Source organism: Mustelus asterias, chromosome 30 (genome assembly GCF_964213995.1).
Source record: "Mustelus asterias chromosome 30, sMusAst1.hap1.1, whole genome shotgun sequence".
NCBI classification, from domain to species: Eukaryota; Metazoa; Chordata; class Chondrichthyes; order Carcharhiniformes; family Triakidae; genus Mustelus; species Mustelus asterias.
Window position 1 is genome coordinate 13,223,281 of NC_135830.1, and position 10,271 is coordinate 13,233,551.

Sequence of the window (10,271 nt, forward strand, 5' to 3'; positions counted from 1 at the left end):
TATTGCTGTGGCTCTGGAGTCACAAGTAGGCCAGATAATAACAGCAGATTTCCTTCCTAAAATACATGAGTGAAGCATATGGCTTCCTCCAACAGTCGGAAATTGTTTCATGGTCATCAATGCGAGGTTTTATTTATTGAATTCAAATTCCACTACCGACCGTAACCGTCCCCAAAATGGTAGCTGGTCAAGCGATAGTAGCACCAACACCATCTCACGTGCTCTAGGTGAGGCTCGAACTCACAACCTCGGCATGGCCCACGGGCTGTACTGCTGTATAAGTACCGCGCGCTAACCGATTGCGCCACTGGAGCACGGCTTTGGGCTGATTTTTGTCAGATTATTAAAGACTTTTACAGCGTCACCTCCGTTAACAACAGTCATTCGAGGCAACATCGACGGGGAACAAACGCATCAATGATTCTCTCTTCACCAGCTCCACAGTAAGTGAGACAGGGACAAGCAGCAGCATTTTACCCCGCATTCTCCAATCATCCATCCGCTGCCAGCAGAAAAGCGGCGACTGCCGCTTCAATTAGTGGGTTACCGCCCATCCCTGGGACACAAGATTCAACCCCGTTCAAAACTCGCAATACACCTAACACAAGTTCAGCAAAACGTTTACGGATTATATCCCGCGCACTGAACCTTCGAGTATCATTTAAACAGTATCTGAGTGAGTCACAAACAATATTCAAACCAACTTTCCAAAACGTTTCAGTAGTAGATTCCTCCATTTGATTGAAAAGCTGAGCGCTGTGAATCTGGAAATGAACACCATGGGGTTTATGTTACCCAGTGACTATGAGTCCGTCAGGTTTCCAATTCCATTTGAGTTGTATATTGAAGCGAATCTCATTTCAAAATGAGGAGAAAACAAGGAAAATATTAACTCTTGGAACAAATCCTGAGGAAAATGGGTCACAATATTTGGATACAGGTACAGCTGTGAATGGTGTTATTGATGATTGAGTGGAAACTATTGGATCCTTGGGCTTCTGGTGGTCAGTTCCCTTCCCTCCCTTTGAATTGCTCCCTGTGATAAGAGACATGGATTCATTTTACCTACACGTTCATAGGAAAATGAGAATAACCAACACACTACAGAAATGCTGCGGGATCAACGTAACCAAAGATACTTGGATAGAATTCGAAACGGTGCGGTCATGCTGCAGTTCTGGAACAGGTTTTGCAGAAAGAGAATTGTGGTTATTGACACCCTAGCTTAGAATATCGTCAGCAGCAGCTGCTGCCTTAGTCTCTGTGGCGCAATCGGTCAGCGCGTTCGGCTATTAACTGGAAGGTTGGTGATTCGAGACCACCCAGGGACGGTGATTTTACTGTTTTCTCACCATCTGCATTCATAGGCAAACAGTTGCGTGTTGGCAATGGGTCCGTGGTCGTCAATAAAAAATAGCTCTCAAGTGTTGCCAGTTGTACTGTTATCTGTTGTCACCAACATTATTTAATGACTATTGACTTCTGACATATTACATATAATATTATATACATGCTTCCATTGTACCATTAAGCTTAACAATTAGAATGGAAACATGAATTTGTGGCTGAGCATTTGTTCCAATTCCATATCCCTGCTACCATTCATTCCTGAATAGATCATAAACCTATCCAACCCGAACTGAAATGTGTTCAATGATGGAGCATCTACAACCCTCTGGCATAGAGAATTCCCCAAATTCACTATCCTTTAAGTGAAGAAATGTCTGCTCATCGCAGTCCTAAATCATCAGCGCCTTATCCTGAGATTGTACCCCCGTGCTTTAGATTCCCGGACCAGGGAAAATAATGTCTCAGCATCCACCCTATCAAACTCATAGAATGATAGAATCCCTGCAGTTTTTCAATGCAATCTATTCCTTCTCGTTAAAGCTGTTGAGATTTTCCAGATTTTTCTGTTCTTGATTTAGATTCCAGCATCCTCAGATTTTGCTTTTATTTTGTCTAAAATGGGGAGATCCAAACTGAACACACTATTACAGATGTGGTCTCAACACAACCCTGAATAACTGTCGCAAGACTTCAAACACTTCAAATCTTAACTCCGTGCTCAAGGCTCGAAGGAGAGTGTGACAGTCGATAATTGGCACTGTGTACGTTCCTGCAATCATAGAACATAGAACATAGAACATTACAGCGCAGAACAGGCCCTTCGGCCCACGATGTTGCACCGACCAGTTAAAAAAAAAACTGTGACCCTCCAACCTAAACCAATTTCTTTTCGTCCATGAACCTATCTACGGATCTCTTAAACGCCCCCAAACTAGGCGCATTTACAACTGATGCTGGCAGGGCATTCCAATCCCTCACCACCCTCTGGGTAAAGAACCTACCCCTGACATCGGTTCTATAACTACCCCCCCTCAATTTAAAGCCATGCCCCCTCGTGCTGGATTTCTCCATCAGAGGAAAAAGGCTATCACTATCCACCCTATCTAAACCTCTAATCATCTTATATGTTTCAATAAGATCCCCTCTTAGCCGCCGCCTTTCCAGCGAAAACAATCCCAAATCCCTCAGCCTCTCCTCATAGGATCTCCCCTCCATACCAGGCAACATCCTGGTAAACCTCCTCTGCACCCTCTCCAAAGCCTCCACATCCTTCCTGTAATGTGGGGACCAGAACTGCACACAGTACTCCAAGTGCGGCCGCACCAGAGTTGTGTACAGTTGCAACATAACGCTACGACTCCTAAATTCAATCCCCCTACCAATAAACGCCAAGACACCATATGCCTTCTTAACAACCTTATCTACTTGATTCCCAACTTTCAGGGATCTATGCACACATACACCTAGATCCCTCTGCTCCTCCACACTATTCAAAGTCCTCCCGTTAGCCCTATACTCAACACATCTGTTATTCCTACCAAAGTGAATTACCTCACACTTCTCCGCATTAAACTCCATCCGCCACCTCTCGGCCCAACTTTGCAACCTGTCTAAGTCTTCCTGCAAACTACGACACCCTTCCTCACTGTCTACCACACCACCGACTTTGGTGTCATCAGCAAATTTGCTAATCCACCCAACTATACCCTCATCCAGATCATTAATAAATATTACAAACAGCAGTGGCCCCAAAACAGATCCCTGAGGTACACCACTTGTAACCGCACTCCATGATGAATATTTACTATCAACCACCACCCTCTGTTTCCTATCCGCTAGCCAATTCCTGATCCAATTTCCTAGATCACCCCCAATCCCATACATCTGCATTTTCTGCAGAAGCCTACCATGGTGAACCTTATCAAACGCCTTACTAAAATCCATATATACCACGTCCACTGCCTTGCCCCCATCCACCTCCTTGGTCACTTTCTCAAAAAACTCAATAAGGTTAGTAAGGCACGACCTACCTGCCACAAAACCATGCTGACTATCACCTATCAATTCATTACTCTCCAAATAACTATAAATCCTATCCCTTATAATTTTTTCCAACATCTTGCCTACAACAGAAGTGAGACTCACCGGTCTATAATTCCCGGGGAAGTCTCTGTTCCCCTTCTTAAACAATGGGACAACATTCGCTAACCTCCAATCTTCTGGTACTATACCAGAGGCCAACGACGACCTGAATATCAGAGCCAGAGGCTCTGCAATCACTTCTCTTGCCTCCCAGAGAATCCTTGGATAAATCCCATCCGGACCAGGGGATTTATCTATTTTCAGACCCTCCAGAATATCCTGCACATCCTCCTTATCAACTGTAATACTGTCTATTCTACTCCCCTGCAACCCAGTGTCCTCCTCAGCTATATTCATGTCCCCTTGCGTGAACACCGAAGAGAAATATTGGTTCAATGCTTCACCAATCTCCTCCGGTTCCACACATAACTTCCCTCTGCCATCTATAACTGGCCCTAAACTTGCCCTAACCAACCTTCTGTTCTTGACATACCTATAGAACGCCTTAGGATTCTCTTTAACCCTATCCGCCAAAGTCTTCTCATGTCCCCTTTTAGCCCTTCTAAGCTCGCTCTTCAACTCCCTCTTAGCCAATCTAAAGCTTTCTAGTGCACTACCCGAGTGCTCACGTCTCATCCGAACATAAGCCTCCTTTTTCTTTTTAACCAACAAAGAAACTTTTTTGGTGCACCACGGTTCCCTAGCCCTACCAATTCCTTCTTGCCTGACAGGGACATACCTATCACAGACTCGCAGTAGCTGCTCCTTGAAAAAACTCCACATGTCGGACGTTCCCAGTCCCTGTAATCTCCTAGTCCAACCTATGTTTCCTAATTCTCAGGAACTGGATCAGGAAGATGAGATATCTGTGTCTCTTTATACTGTTATCTCTAAACTCCATCTCCTCTCAATGCCGTGTGTCATACATTCGCTTTCCTTGCTTTCCAGGTGAAGATCGGGTTCACCAACTCTCTGTGTCTGTATCAAGCAGCTCATTGACCCTGGGAAATGAACAACCAGAGGGAACTTGATGAGAGGCAGCGACAGAAAAAGGAAGAGAAGCGACAGGATAATGTTTCATAAATGAGTTCTGCCAGTTGCTCTCCGTGGTGAATGTCTGCCGTGTGTTACCTTGTAAGTTTCACAGAAGCCACAGTGATGAGTTTGGTGAGATTTGGAAATTGAAAGTGCCACATGACCAGCTTGCGGTACTATTTCACCTCACGGTCGATTTCATGTTGCAGCTAACAGGATTCGCTGTTTTAATTGGCTGAACAGTCCCTTGGGTTCGATCTAAACATGACAATTTAAAGGAGAAACTTGTTTTTTGTGAATAAAGAGTCTGAAATAAAAATAAAAGGCAGAAGGCTCATGGATAAATCAATCTTTTAAAGAACTTAGGCCAGCTTCCCTGGTGGTCTAGTGGTTAGCATTCGGCGCTCTCACCGCCGCGGCCCGGGTTCGATTCCCGGTCAGGGAATATAGATATATTGCTGCGTCAACATCCTGCGTTACTTCCAGGTTTGTACCAGTTCTGTGGAAATCAGCAGCAGGTCGGTTTCCTCTTTTGTGTCTGAATTGGAAATGTCACATGTCAAGAACAAAAAAAAGAGAGTAATAGGATACAAAGCGCTCACGATATAGATGGTGATGTCGGCTAAGATCTGGCTGTTGATGGAGTAGATTTTATTGTTTCTACTGACATAAATACCTCGCAGGTCTGGGTCCAAATCTCGGACTCAGTGACAAGAAGACCTTTAATTGTAACTCTCCGACCTCCAGTGAAGTGGAGGCAGTTTTCACTCAGAAAGCAGTAACTGTGAGATTAACAGCGCGGGATGGAGAAAGACTCAGTTTGAGCGGTGACGCTGCCGGAGGAATGGAGAGCTGGAGTTCACCCAGAAAAGCAGCAAAGTTGCTTCTTCTGTACAAACCTCCTTCTGTACAAACAGTGGCCCCCAACTTGGGGCTGGAAGCCACCGTCCATTAACGCTGATAAGTTAATGATGATCAGCAGAATATCCACAAAATGGTTTATCACAGGTTGGTACTAACACTGCAGTAAAATTAAATGCAGTAGAATAGGACGGCATGGTTTCACAGTGGTTAGCAATGATGCCTCACAGCGCCAGTGGCTCAGGTTAAATTCTCGGGTCACTCTGTGTGGAGATTGCACGTTCTCCCCGTGTCTGCGTGGGATTCCTCCGTGTGCTCCGGTTTGCTTTCCAAACATGTGTGAGAGACGGCCCGAGTGGGGTGGAGGGAGAGGGGGCAACAAAATGGAAAGTGAGATTTTAAATAAACAATGCAAAACATGGAAATTTAAAAAAATAAATATATATATATAAAGATATAAAGTAATAAAAATAAATAAGTAAGATCAAACGAAATAAAACAAAATAAATGGAAATGGGGAGAAGATGGAGGAAAGGAGATGCTCTGAAGTTGTTGAATTCAGTGTTGAGTCTGGAACGCAGTAAGTGCCGAATCGGGAGGTCGGGCGATGTTCCTCCAGTTTGCATTGGAATTCCTCCTGATACTATTGTTTATTGCCCCTTCCGTCACGGTACTGATGATCAGGAGTAGACTGATGGTCATTTGCGGCGTTGGATTTGACCTGATATTTGTAAACCGGGCAATCTTGGACAAATTGAAGCATTGGCGGTTAGATGGCAGTGTTGTAGCGTAGGAACAACTTAGCTCGGATTGCGGTAAGTTCTGAATCTGAATTCTTCAGCACCATTGCCAGAATATATTTTTATGACCATAGCATTGGCTGTTTTCAATGCTTTCAACTTTCTTTTTCTTTAATTCAAATCAAATGGAATTGGCATTTTTTCCGTTCAGTGTCTTCCCCACTCCGTCTCTATCTTTCTCTTTGTAGATCTGCGTCGGTTATTCCTTCGCTCAGTCTCTCTATCCTATTCCCCTCTTTTGTTCTTTTTTATTCATTCTATTCTCTCTATGTCTGGGTGGAACCAAACTTCATTGAATTGATTCCTGAGATGAGGTGGTTGTTGAGCTGGGGACCCATCTTGATTTTAAGTGGCGGAGGAGACTCAACGGGACATGTGATCCAATCCCGCCTCATTGGTTCTGTTCACTGCCAATAACAGCTCTGGTAGCAATCACTTCTGATGGTGTCACTGATGAGAATTCTAGGACACTAAATTGAGGATAGTGCAATTTGTGGAGGAGTGAGTTCAAATTCCCCCACCGTCAGATATTCACTGAATTTGCTTTAAACGTTAAGAATAACGTTGGTCAAACATGTGATCGCCAAAATGTTTCGCAGTGGAATGTATCATTATTCATTTTGATTGGAGGAACCAGAAGAGGCAATGTAAAATGAGAAACTTACGGGATTGTGGAAGCAGTTTTGTTGCTTCTCCAGTAAATCTGATCTGCTTCAGCTACACGGACTGCTGTGTTTCTGTCGTGTAGTGGTTATCACGTTCATCTCACACGCGAAACGTTCCTGGTTCAAGATCGCGTAGAAGCATTTCCAAATGCTTTTTATTGCTCACTGATTCATATTTCAGAATTGTTCTCGTTTCTCACAAAGCTTTAATTGAACGGTTGAGTTATTGCAGCATTTAAGTCGGGAATTGCTCTGTAATGAGAACAAAACGGAAGGTATGTGACAGAGAGCAAGACAGCATGGATTAACTGACACAAGGAATGATGGACAAGTGCAACATTGAGCTGGTGATGGTGGAGTCCGGGTGATCTATTGATGCCGAATCAGTGTTTTCACCGCCAGGGCCCGGGGTTTATAACAATCGATAACTAAGTAGAACATTTTGAATTTGCTCCGTTTGTGGGGATAATTGGATCTGAACACAAGGAAAAAGGTGCATTTTACTGGAATCATAAAGTGATATCGTGATTGAGTGAATGTGTCTCAGGCGAAATTGGCCAGAAATGAAGCAATGAGTAAAGCGATCTTGATCAACTGATTGCAAATCTCTTAAATCAGCTTCACTGGAAGTTTCGTGGTCATGATTCAGTACGGTGGTTCGAGTTTGATTTCCACCCAAGGAATGAATAACTTTCTATAATTCTTCATTCAATGCAAACACACCTCATAGCATCTGTGAAGGGCGAAGCAAGATTAATCTTCCAGCTGGATGTACTTGCACTAGAGTTGGAAAAGTCAGAGATGTAACATCAGCAATAAGCTCTGACGAAGAATCACACGGCAAACACACGGCAGACAGTGATCACTGAAAGTAACTGACACATTTCAAATTCTGCCGCTTTCCATTAACATCTTTGAACTTCGTATTGTCCATCTCAGACATTTCCTATGAATCAAATATTACCCACAAAATCTTCGCTCTGATGCTCGTTCCACTGATTACAGTAGAGTAACTGTTAAAATGGGCATGCGGTTGGCTTCATAGCTCATAGCGCCAGTCATCGTGGCTGGCTGGTTAACGTGATGGAGTTCAAATCCATTGGGATTCCTGATTATTCCTGGTTTTAACTCTATGTCCACACAGCGAATTGAATCAAATCCACCCAAACACTCCGTTGCACATTTCCGTTCATTCACAAAAGCATCACGGAACCTGCAGTCAGAAATGGAACAGAGACGGAGCCAGGTTGTGTTTTCAGTGTGTTGTCTCTCCTTCGGCCTCTGTCACGCTGGGTGCGTGTATGTGTCTGGGTTTCTCTGTGTGCGTCAATGTGCTTTAGCTCCCCCTTGGAAATGAACAGCTTTTTACCGTCACAAAATTATCAACATTAGTTCAAAAGTTTAGTCATGAAATGTTTAAGAGAAAAGGTCAGAGTGAAAGATGTAAGAGGAGTTTGTAATGTTTGGAAGGAGGTGCAGCAAATAAATAGAAGACGGGAATGATGTTACTGCTGACTGAGAGGAATGCATTGTAACGGTGGAGATTTTATTGATCGGTTAATTGTAAACTTTGGATTCAGAACAAGCTGAGGCACCAGATGGAAACAGCGTTTGGCTTCACGTATGTTAAGAAAGGGTGCAAGCATCGCTACAGCAGGAGGACGGTTAGCTTAGTCGCAGCATATCAGATGTAATTTCAGAATCGTTGGTTGCAGCCCCACGTTAGACTCCATCGTGTTTAAACTTTGCTGCTTTCCTGGGTGAACTCCAGCTCTCCGTCCCTCCGGCAGCGTCACCAATCAAACTGAATCTTTTTCCATCCCGCTTTGTTGACCTCAGTGTCTGAATGAAAACTGCAATCAATAAAGGTGAAAGAGTTTAATGTTGATTCGGTGAGAAGTTTTCTTCTGACCCTGGGAATTTTTATCCAGAAATGTGTGATATTTTTGTCAGTGTAAGCGGTTAAATCTGGCCCATTAGCACCCAGACGTTAGTTGTATCACGATCTCTATCGGCAGAACCTTACAACCTATCACTGTCCTTCACTCTCTGTGTTTGTTCTTGACCAGTTGCACATGTGACATTTCCAACTCGCAAGCAAAACTACAAATCTCACTTCACTGATTCTGACAGAGCTGCTTTCGATCAGGAAGTACTTCAAGGTTTTTTCTCATTGCAAAAAAATCTTAGTACATCGAAGCCAGTCTGCGACCCTGAAAACGCGGACCCCTCACCACTAGTTGACCAGGATCGCACCTGCCCGATTCTCCCAGATACTGATTTTAGCAATGTGCACAGTGCCAATTATCCACAGTCACACTCTCCTTCCTGTCTGTTAAGGTTAGAAATTGTTCACATTTTCACACTGGCTTCCAATGTGACGAAAACAGAGTTGTATACAGCTGACGCTGTTCTCTGGAATTCTCTGCCCACTGAGGTGGTGGAGGCTACCTCGCTGAATATGTTTAAAGCGCGGATGGATGGATTCCTGAGCGGTAAGGGAATTAAGGGTTATGGGGATCAGGCGGGTAAGTGGTACTGATCCACGTCAGATCAGCCATGATCTTATTGAATGGCAGGGCAGGCTCGAGGGGCTAGATGGCCTACTCCTGCTCCTATTTCTTATGTTCTTATGTTTACTACAAGTTTATAACAGGTCGATGCTGACATTGCTCTTTGAATGTGGTGAGCTGCAGTGAAATTCAGTGCAGTTGAAGGAAGCGTACTCATTATTTTAGGAGGAAACAGCAAGGGCAATGTAAATATGAATTGCTGTGAGTAATTGACGGAATTGGGGAATGGGAATGGTTTTTCTCACTGCTGTTCAAACTGGCACAGGTATTGCATGATTATTTGCGGGCTACCATTGCGTGTTGGGTTCCGTGGTGTAATGGTGAGCACTCTGGGCTCTGAATCCAGCGATCCGAGTTCAAATCTCGGCGGAACCTTGCTTTAATTAGTCAATGCTGAGGGTTGATTTGCCGAAGGGCGTTTCGTTCAATTTTTTCACAAAGTACGAATCGAGAGGGCAATTTGTCAGCCAGTTCAACTGCTATTACAATGCGCATTGCTGAGCCTCTGGCGCCAGATGCCTGGCGCATCAATGTCTTTTCATATTTTCTCTTCTCTTTAACTCCTCTCTTGAAAGAAAGGAGCAGCTGGTCCCGGAGCAACAGCCATTCGAATGGAGTCCAGCAATTATTGAGCAAGTGTGTGTGTGTGTGTGTGTGTGTGTGTGTGTGTCGTCTGTGTGCGCGCGTGTGAGAGAGAGCGAGTGTAGGTACGTGTGTGTGTTTTGGGAGAAAAGTCTAGTGTCTTCGGTTACAGTGCTGTCGATTCCATGGTGTAACGGATCGCACTCTGGCCTCTCGCATCCGAACTCTTTAAATTGGGACAGATGAGTGAGTGAATGACACGACACATGAAGATGGACCCCGCCCCCCCCACCCCCTGTCTACAGTGGCTTCCCTGCCTCTCA

At 44.3% G+C, this 10,271-nt stretch overlaps 4 non-coding genes across 4 annotated transcripts; 3 read left to right on the plus strand and 1 right to left on the minus strand.

The window, feature by feature from the left end:
- Positions 1–219: 219 nt before the first annotated feature.
- Positions 220–314, minus strand: trnai-uau (transfer RNA isoleucine (anticodon UAU)). The gene is made up of 2 exons: positions 277–314; positions 220–255 (listed from the first exon to the last, which is right to left on the minus strand). It is a non-coding gene; the product is annotated as a tRNA-Ile (tRNA).
- A 943-nt stretch (positions 315–1,257) lies between these two features.
- On the plus strand, positions 1,258–1,331 carry trnan-auu (transfer RNA asparagine (anticodon AUU)). Its single transcript has one exon. It is a non-coding gene; the product is annotated as a tRNA-Asn (tRNA).
- A 3,509-nt stretch (positions 1,332–4,840) lies between these two features.
- On the plus strand, positions 4,841–4,912 carry trnae-cuc (transfer RNA glutamic acid (anticodon CUC)). Its single transcript has one exon. It is a non-coding gene; the product is annotated as a tRNA-Glu (tRNA).
- A 4,757-nt stretch (positions 4,913–9,669) lies between these two features.
- Positions 9,670–9,741, plus strand: trnaq-cug (transfer RNA glutamine (anticodon CUG)). Its single transcript has one exon. It is a non-coding gene; the product is annotated as a tRNA-Gln (tRNA).
- The last annotated feature ends 530 nt before the right edge of the window (positions 9,742–10,271 follow it).